At 40.7% G+C, this 10,231-nt stretch overlaps 1 long non-coding RNA gene across 1 annotated transcript; it reads right to left on the bottom strand.

Annotated features, from left to right (window-relative positions):
* Positions 1 to 6,890: 6,890 nt before the first annotated feature.
* LOC122199300 lies at positions 6,891 to 9,955 on the bottom strand. Its single transcript, XR_006193456.1, has 3 exons — positions 9,704 to 9,955; positions 8,833 to 8,980; positions 6,891 to 7,276 (listed from the first exon to the last, which is right to left on the bottom strand). It is a non-coding gene; the product is annotated as an uncharacterized LOC122199300 (long non-coding RNA).
* Positions 9,956 to 10,231: the final 276 nt, after the last annotated feature.

The following is a 10,231-nucleotide window of genomic DNA, read 5'->3' on the forward strand; positions in this document are numbered from 1 at the left end:
AACTCTTGACTTGGTCTTCAGTGGTGTTGTTTTCCTCTAATCTATTTTCCGGACCTCTTTTCCATTAGATTGCCACATACACCTCCAGACAACCAGAACTACTACACATCTCTCTGTGTGTCTCATATTCTTGCTTCTGTATCTTTATTCCTCTGCACATTTAACTTTCTGCATGTTAGAATTCCATTCATTTTTCCAGACTCAAAACCCAATGGCATCCTTTTCAAGAGGGCTTCCCTGATCTTCCCAGCAGGAAGTAATCTATTTACCTTGTGAACTCCCATAGCTCTTTATACCTTTCTTTTGGCACTTCATCATGTTTTATTATCAATTACGGTTATTTATGCTATTCATCTATCCAGCTAGAAGGTAAGCCCTTCCAAGGTAGGTTTATCTTGGCATTTCCCAAAGTGTCTATATAGTGTCTTGTTCATAACGAGAACTCAATAAAAATGTTTCTTTGAATGGCTGAGTTTTATCTAATAATAATAGCTGCCGTTTATTGAGCTCTCCCTCGGTGCCAAGTTCTATGGGAGGGTTTTATGTATCTTGTCTCATGAAATCTTCACGACCCTGGATGGTGCTAATTATTATTCCTCCCATTTTTCAGAGGAGGACATCGAGTCACAGATAGATAGATTAGGTAATTTGCCTGAGATCACCCAGAGGGTAAATGATGTAATCTTTGGATCCTAGTGCTGGTCAACTCCAGGCCCATGCCCACATCCACTGCATTAGGGCGCCTCTCTGGTTGTCAGAGGAAGGCTTTATGGAGCTTGATCAACGCACGCATGCACATTCCTCCTGCTACCTAATTGGCCATTGGGCCTGCTGCCATCTGAGCAGTGGGATTTGCACACCCATAGCTCTGCCTTAGCTGAAATGCACTTCCTCCTTTCAGGGGAGGGTGAATTCTAAGAGCAGTCACAGGGATCCCTTGTCTGCCAGCTTTCTCTTAGGGGAAAAGCACCGAGCTTCACTAGGTGGACCGACTATAGCAAACTCTCCAAAGGATGTGTCAGCATTTATGCTAGGCTGATTAAACCGCAGAAAACAAATCATTCACTGCCTAATGTGCAATGCAATGTAGCTTATTTGATAGTATATTTATGCACACATCTTCAGGAACAATATCCTTGTAAATCTTGTATCAAACCCTTGGGGAGATATTGGTAGTAAGCAGGAAATCAGCAAACACATTGATCCTACATGCTCTGTGATGTTAGCAGTCGTCATGAAATTGAATTTCATCTTAACATATTAAAATCAATATACAGTGTTCAGTTTAATTTAGAATGTAAATACCATCAAGGGTTTTCAAGACAGAGAAAATAATAGTTTCTAGCTCGGGTATGTATCATTACACAGGCCACTTTCCATTATTTAGAAGAAGTATGACCCCGGAATAGAAAAATCTCTAGCTCAGCCTTAGAGGAAACGGGAACTCAGGTTCTCAATTGATCAGAATCAGTAGCTAAGAAGGGGTTCTCATTTTAAACTAACGTGGAAAGTGTAGCTATTTTTCTCCATAGTGTTTTGAAGTAAAATCTTGCCTAAAGTTGCACTTGCTGTTTTTAATTCTCAGCTGAGCTGAACCGTGTGTCAGAGACAAGGCTACTTTGTAAAACTGCAGTGGGAGGGTAGTGGCATTTTCTCAGCCTGTTACAAACCCCAACAAAGTTCTCTTTGACATCATTAGAGATGTGGGCCCAAGTGCTATTCCTTATCTTGCGGTATGGGGGTAGGAAGTTCAGAGGGCAAGGGCCCCCAGTTCTCTCACGATCCTGTTCTGCTTTCTCCTCCAAAACTTTCTAATTTCGTGGACAAAATGGGAAATGGTAATTATTGTGATTGCTCTTGTGTAAGCTTAATGCATGTTTATTGAAGAACGGAGATGAGCCAGGGACGATGGCATTCAATTCTTGACACGTGTGGCGTCATTGGTATTTCTATCTCATAGATGGCAATTGGCCGCCTAAAGGAGTGAAGCTGCTTGTCCAAAGTCTCACAGCATGTAAGTAACAATCATAATTTGAACCTGGATTTGTGGGACCCCAGAACTGGAGCTCTTGTCTGTGACTAGCCTGGAGGGGGTAGCCGGGCTCTCTTGGCGAAATTATTCAGTCTTCAAGCAACTTTCAAGCCTCTCCTTCTAGAGAGACTTGAAAAGAATGCAGGAGGAGAAAGGGATCGTCATCCGATCTCAGTGTGAAAGTGTGTATTTCCCAGAGCACCGGGGTAAGGAAGAGAGTAGACACAGGGGCCGTTAGCAGCCGCGATTTTGTGGCTCAGTACATCCTTCCGTTTTCATCATTGCTGCTGGCTCTTGTGAACACACTAGTTCCGTAGATCTCTTTTAAATACCTGAAAGGCTGAATAGGAAGTAGTTAGTCAATTGGGTAGCTCTCCGAAGTACACAGCCACATGAGTCAGGCCTGAAGAGCACATTCATCTTTTCTTTCCTCCGGACTGGCACATGCAATGCCCAAAGAGTACGTAATCGTCCAGTCCAAGATGCTTATTGCCTGTGCTACCTGAGCACTCTGAAAAAATAAATAAATAAAGCGCTTAGTGGTATTTAAGTAGTCCCACTTTTATCCTTAAAAGAATATATATTACCCACTGGTTTCTAGATTTCTTGCGGTGATTGAGTAGGGCCGTACTTTTAGGAGCCACTTCTCAGGTTAGGATCACAGGGATGCTGTGAGGTAATGTCTGGAAAGCACTTTGAGCTCCTTTGAGAAAGGTGCTACGTCAATACCGTGTATTATTATTTATTGTCAGCCCGAGAGAAAAGCACAGGCAGGAGCTGCCTTTTGTCTCGTTCCCTGGATACACCAATGCCGTGGTGTAGGTAGTTTTCGACTGGGGGAATGTTCCAGTACAAGCAGCCTTTGACTGAAAAGATGCAGCCTGCATCAAGGACACCTCCCGGGACTGGGGATCGGTTCAGTGCCACAGACGAAGAGGGACACACTCTGCAATTGTGCGAACCAATCCCACTCTCGCTTAACGAGCAGAAGCCGTGCTCTTGTTACACTGGGAATTGGATTTAGTGGGGGAGGACAGAGAGAGAGGGAGACAGAGACTCCCAAGCAGGCTCCTCACTGTCAGTGCAGAGCCTGATGCAGGGCTCGAACCCACGAAACCAAGAGATCATGACCTGAGCCGAAACAAAGACTCAGATGCTTAACCAACTGACCCATCCAGGTGCCCCAAGTCATCTTTTAGTTCTCAGTTCAAATGCCATGATTTCTTCTCAAAACTTATCGAAATAGCTGATACGGTTGAACTCTGTGCCTGCTCCTTCCCCCATATTCATATGGCGAAGCTCTAACTCCCAGGACCTCAGAATGTGACTGTATTTGGAGGCAGGGTCGTAAATTAAAGTTAAATTAGGTCATTAAGGGGAGCCCTAATCTAATTTGACTGGTGTCCTTACAGGGAGAGGAGAGGAGATTGGGATGCAGACCGCACAGTGGGAAGGCCATTCGAGGACACAGGGAGAAGGTGCCCGTCTACAAGCCAACGAGAGAGATCTTAGCAGAAACCAACCTTGCCAACACTTTGATCTTGGACTTCTAGCCTCCAGAAGTTATGTTATGTAAGCTACCCAGTTTTGGTACTTTGTTATAGAAGTCCTTGCAAACAAATACAATACCCCAAAAGTAGTTACAGAAAAAGATGCTTTTGTAAAATGTTGCTACTGAAAATGTAGTCCACAAGCTAATGGCAGTGGTATCACCTTTTCTTGGTAAGAACTGCAGACTCTTAAGCCTTACCCAGAACTTTGGAATTGAAATTTGCCTTTTAATGAAATCTCCAAATGATCTGTATGTATGTTAAAGTGTAAGAAGAGATGCCATTGAATGATTCAGTTTGGCTTTGAAACTACTCCCAAATTTAGTGTTTAAATGAGCAGGAATTTATTATTTCTCATGATTCTGTGGGTTGTCTGGGTCATTTCTCTGCTGGTTCCACCTGGCTGCATGTGGCTACATTCATACAGCCTTTGCTAAGCAACCTCACCTCCGGAGAGTTTTATAACTTTTTTGTTTGTTTGTTTTCATTGTTCATACTATACAGCTACCTTATATTTACAACCAGCAGTACTATTTTTCCATTTATGTTGGGAACATAAAATTTCATCTTTCAATAAATATGCTTTAAAAAAAAGGAGTTAATGCAAAGAAAGTTCAGTAAATGTTATAGGCTGTCTGAGGCTGTAGCAGAAATCATGAAGTTCGATGTGAACAGTTAAAGTTTGAGAAACACTCTTGTATTTCAAAATTTGCAAATTTTCCAAGGAGTCAAAGGCTCACCTACTCTTCTCAATAAATGTAGGTGTCTTCAAGGGGGTGGCAGGGAAATGGAAAGACATCAGGTCATTAAGATATTTCTTCTCCCTTAGACCCAGGAATCAAATGGGAGCTCAGGGTGAAGGTGAGAAGCGCCTCCCTACTTCCTCTCTTACTATGTTTCCTTTTCCACCCAGGATTATTATGGTAATATCAGCACCTGACATTTATGTGGGGTTTTATGGTTTGAAAAGCTCTTACGCGTGCTTGATGTCATTTGATCTGTAAAGCATTTGATCTGTATGGCATTTTATCCTATATAGAAAGTAAGCAGAGTGATCGCTTGTCTTTGAAGGACAGGAAAGCCTGGTTATTGTTGGGACAGCTGTCGCGGTGGGGGCAGAGCTTCTCCAATATGCACGGTTTTCTATAAAGCTGACCCCGTTTGTTGGAAGCCAACTGTGCTTTTCGGTCTTCTGGGAATCGCTGAGTGAAGCAGAGTCAACGTTAACTGCACGTTTTCCAGGGAAGGGCAGGGCCAATGGATTGAACCGTGTGGTGGAGAGTGGTTGGCCAAAAATCCAGGACTCTTGCAAGGTGGGCCACTTGGGAGTCCTTTGCAGCCCTGCCTCATGGTCTTGGTAGAGGCATTTTATACTTGACAATATTGGCATGAAGTTGTGCGCCCTCTACAGTCCTCCCATCCTTCCAGCCCTGATTGAAATCCTTATTTCTTTTCTCAGGTCACAGAGATGGAATTTCTCTCTCCTTTTCTTGCAGTTTCACAGAAACTTTAAGGTTCCTCTATTGTATCATTTGTCACCTTGTCTTGGAGTTGTTTGTGTTTGTGTTTGTGTCTACTCTCAGTGCTAAACGGCAGACAAAAGTCTTACCCATGTTTCTTTAGACCAAAGCCCTGGTACCTACTTTGCATGTGGCAGGTGCTGCAGGAGGCTTTGTGTACTTGAGAATAAAACACAAGAGACAAAATGTTACCAAAAGAGCAAAAATTTAAGCATGTTGTTTCTTATCAATATCCTCTTGAGACTTATATCCTCTTGAGAACTGTAGTGACGTCTAAAATTGTGTGGTCCAGTTCACCTTTTTTTATTTTTCCATTTTCTACCATCCTTTGTAGATAGGAAATTTCAGGGCCATCTAGGAACTATGATTGAATCAAGTAGTGCTATCTTGTGGGACTTTGAGCAGGTTTTTATTTTGAATTTAAAAAAAAGGTGTGGTCCTCATTCCTCTACTACACTTTGAAAATTACAGGCATACGACTGAATTGTGAAATAGTCCTACTTAAAAAAAATTCTTTTTAATGTTTATTTATTTTTGAGTGAGAGAGACGGAGTGCTAATGGAAGAGGGGCAGAGAGCGAGGGAGACACAGAATCCGAAGCAGGCTCCAGGCTCTGAGCTGTCAGCACAGAGACTGACGTAGGTCTCGAACTCACAGACTGCAAGATCATGACCTGAGCTGAAGTCGGACGCTTAACTGACTGAGCCACCCAGGTGTCCAATTCCTACTTTTACTAAGGAGTTATGTGTACATTAATTAGAAGTTATTCAGACACTAGTATGTGTTAAAAATATTCCAGGGGCACCTGGTTGGCTCAGTTGGCCAAGCCTCCTACTTTCGCTCGGGTCATGATCTCATGGTTCACGAGTTCGAGCCCTGTGTCAGGCCCTGTGCTGGCAGCTCAGAGCCTGGAGCTTGCCTTGGATTCTGTGTCTCCCTCTCTCTCTGCCCCTCTCCTGCTCGCACTTTGTCTTTCTGTCTCTCAAAAATGAATAAACATTAAAAAACATTTTTAAAAAATCCAGATAATGTCACTTGAGTAAGATTTTAACAAGTGGAACTAATGCCATATATAGTAATGTAATCATTTACATGAGAAGTATGATTGGTTTAACATTCAAAATAAAGGCTACTTAAACAGGCATATATTTTGCCAGTTGCTTTTTACGTTTTTAAGTAACGTATAATTAAAATTATTAATTTTAACAATTAATTTAACTATCTTCCGGTAAGTCTACAGCACCAGAGCTTGACTTCCCATGAACACTTGGTTTTCACCTCTAATACTGAGTATTGCACTGTCTCTTTTCATCCAGGTCCTGAATTTTACTAAGGGGAAAGTGTCAAGCATCATGTAAAGGCTACGCAGTGTTTCTGATCATGTGCAAAACCCTAGACATATTTTGTTTATTTGTGTAATTACTCCTCTTAGCTGTGAAAATTTGGAAGTGCAGGTACAGGAGCAAAGTCTGCATGACTTACTGGATTTGTTCCATATGTTGACTTTTAAAAACCAGCACATGTCAGGAGCAAGTTGGTAACAGGCAAAAAAACAATCCCTGACATGACCTTTCCCAGCTTCCCATGAAAATGCCCAGATAGGGAGCTCAATATCATTTAGAAAACATAGTCTCTTAGAAGCTTCCACAGTGTGTCACGGGGGACTGAGATGCACAGACAGGGAGAGCTGCAGAAGAAAGTGACTGTTGATTGACTTCAAACAAGGGAAAATGGCTTAAGATGCATACATTTTAGTAAAAATTTGAAGTATATTAAAGGGAACGAAGATGAAAACTTTGAAAGGCTTGAATACTCCTGAAAATGAAAACGCACACTCAACCATATGGCAGAGTCCAGGAGGGAGGCGAGTCTTGCCATCTGTGGTTTGAAGACACGGGTTTGGAGAATCCAGCCGTAGCTCACACGTGCACTTTGAACGTGAACAGCACGTCTGGCTGGTGAGTGGGATGGAGGGACAATGTTGACCCTTTTCTTCAGACTGCCTCTTGGGTGAAGAGGTTAGAGCAGGTAACCGGGCAGCTGCCATTTACTGGTTAGGACGTTTCCCCGTTGGCCAAAATAGAAGCAGCTCCTCTTTGCGTATACTGTTACTTCCGGTATTCAGTACATCCGGAGTTGAACTGTGAACTGATGCGCCCTAGAATCCTTAGTCACTAGGTAAAGAACATGCTTCGTTACTAGGTAAATATCAAGTATATACACATGTGTATGCGTGTGTGCACTTGTGCCCTTAGTAAAATTTTAGAGAACTTGGAAACTATGATTTATAAGGTTCTCAGACCACATTCTCTCACCATAATATAACAAGCAATACATTCTATTGAAAAAATTTTAAATAGAGATGTTCAGGCCCTTAAAAGTTAAGAAAACTGCTTTCCTAGTAAGTTGGTTAATATAGAAATCAAGAATGAAGTTATAGATTATGTCAAACATGCAAACATGAAAATATTATTATATATCAAAATGTGTGGTGTATCTACGGATGTGCTCAGAAACATATTAGCTTTAAAAGAGAGAGAATGTAAATCATTTAATCACTGAACTCAACAGTTAAAAGAAAGAAAAGAAAACCTGACAGGAAAGCAAAACGATGAAAATAGCAAAATTAAAAGCATAATTAGAAAATGAATCTAAGAACTGGTTTCTTTTTAAGAACCTCAATGAACCAGATAAACACTTAGTAAAGCTACTGAATAATTGAAGAGATAAAATATATGAAATTAGAAATAAGAAAAAAGTGATAATAACTCCTCGCAAGAGCACACTATGTACAATTTTATATTAATAATTGGAGTCTAAATGAGATGTATGATGAGACGTATGATGATTTGGGGAAACAAACCATATATGGTCAAAACCATATATGGTCATAGAAAACCTGCATAGATAATAAAAATATAATAAATCATTAAAACCTTTTTGTGAAGAAAATTTTTGCCAAGATAATTGTACAGCCCATAATAAAACAAAAATCTGCAAAATTTACTGACGGAAAAAAGTTCAGAGCAGAAGGGATATGCATTTGGGTGGACACCAGCATGGCTTCCCCCATCCTAGAAACACTTGGAAATGGGTCCTTGGACAGCGGGGATTCCTGAGAGATGGTGATAAACAGAGCCCCCTACTGACCCCACTGGACACATAACTTCAGTGAGAAATAGAGCTCAGGATTGGTTAAACGGTTGCTATCTGGAGGTTGCTGGTCTGTCTTGACAGATACTATGCTAATATAAAAACCTACCCAACAACATTGAATAAATTACTCAAAAATAGACCCATTATCTAAAAGGCATCACAGATAAGTGGGGAAGGCATGAAGATTAGTTAAATGGAAAAACAGAAATTTTAGTTTTTACTTATTATCATAGAACAAAATCACTTTCACATGGATTAGAGAGTTCGAGGTAAAAACGCAAGCCATATAAAAGTAAAAAAAAAAGATGATAGTGATGGTTGAAACTCTGAATAGGTCTGTATGCTTTTGAGGGGCTTAAAAAAAACTTTGGAGCTAGAAGAAAAAGTTCTCTCCAAAGAAAGCCCCACGCAATTTAAATTAATAAATGTTGAATTAAATATTAAGAAACTATAGCCCAGTCAGTTGGCATCCAACTCATCTCATATGTAATTATATATGAGTTCTTAAATCACAAGAATAAAGGCACGTGATTTATTCTTAGCAAAACTCATATTTTAGCTTACAAGATCTTACCATCAACATCGAAGATGACTTCTAGAATTCCAAGGCATCATTGGCCAGAGTTAGAGGCATGGGTTCTTGAGTTGGCTCTTCTGCTTATCAGAAGCAGAAGAATGGGAGCTTCTTCAGCCATATGGCCTCTGGGGGATGGTTTCTTTTTCTGCAAAAGGTATTGGACCAGAAGGCCTTTATAAGTGTTAAAGACTGTGATGGTATAGCTACCCCTGTGAATAGTGTAGCTCTCCACAGCAATCAAAATATTACTGCAATATTGTTATGAGGGGATATGAAATGGTACACAGACTGGTTTAAGGGAAAGTATGTATTTATAAAAGCACGAATTAAACAAATTAGTCATATTTTCCCCTTGAGATCTGAAAATATGCATGTGCATACTTAGGTAAGGTACAAAGAAAATATGTTAGTCTCTTACTGAGTAAAACTCCAGAATTCCAAAGTCATCAATTCACTCAAAAGACCTGGCGAACTATTTTTGATGAGTGAAGTTTTGCAAATTATCCTGTAAGCAAGCCAACCCACAAAGTAAAAGAATAATATATCATGAAAAGTATTTAGGTCATTTATTTTGATATGTGAGGTTTGATTTTAATTATTTATACAATTTCATAGTGCAGTAGTAAGTGTCTTGTGGTATTTTTCTAAAAAATAAGGAATATGTCTAAATGTGAGCTCTCACTAGAGCTTTTTGCTGTTAAATTTTTAGAGAAACGTTTATTTAGTGAAACATCAAGTGTAAGGATAAATTACATTCAAATCAGTAAGGTTCTGATAAACCAAATGTGCTTTTAACTCACAAAATAAAGAAAAGTACAGACGTACTTAAGAGTAGGAAGAAGTGAAGTAACTGAGTAGTAATTTGTACCTGTGCTTCTCTGAGCTCTGCTTCTGCTTAAGGCCACTAGGAAGATTTTGAACTTGGGATGAGATCGCAGGCTTTCCTACCGCATTCAAGGACGAGAACAGGTGTGTCAAAGACAGTGAAATAGCAGGCGAGGTAAAAGTCCGTCACTGAGGGGGGGCATGATGGTCAGCCAACATGTATGAGCAGCTCCCCTGTGTCAGTCACTGTACGAGGCTCCAGAAATGTGAAGTGAACCGAACAAAGCTCTTGCTCTCAAGGAGCCCCAAGTCTAGTGTAAAGACAAGCATATTTATTGGTTCGGGTGAATAACATTATGTGCTCTGATAGACAAACACCCAATGCTCAATGGCTTAACACAATGTAAATTCACTTCTTAACAGGGAGTTGCCTTCTGTGTTGTCACTCAGTGGCAGGCTTCTCCCCTCAAGCGCTTGCTGTCTCCTGGGGCTGTGAGGTCCTCTGCTGGACCGCTATATGGAATCACAGAGGAACTTACAGGTCAGGACGGGGAGGGACATATATCACCTC

This window comes from Panthera leo, chromosome A1, assembly GCF_018350215.1.
Source record: "Panthera leo isolate Ple1 chromosome A1, P.leo_Ple1_pat1.1, whole genome shotgun sequence".
Lineage (NCBI taxonomy): Eukaryota > Metazoa > Chordata > Mammalia > Carnivora > Felidae > Panthera > Panthera leo.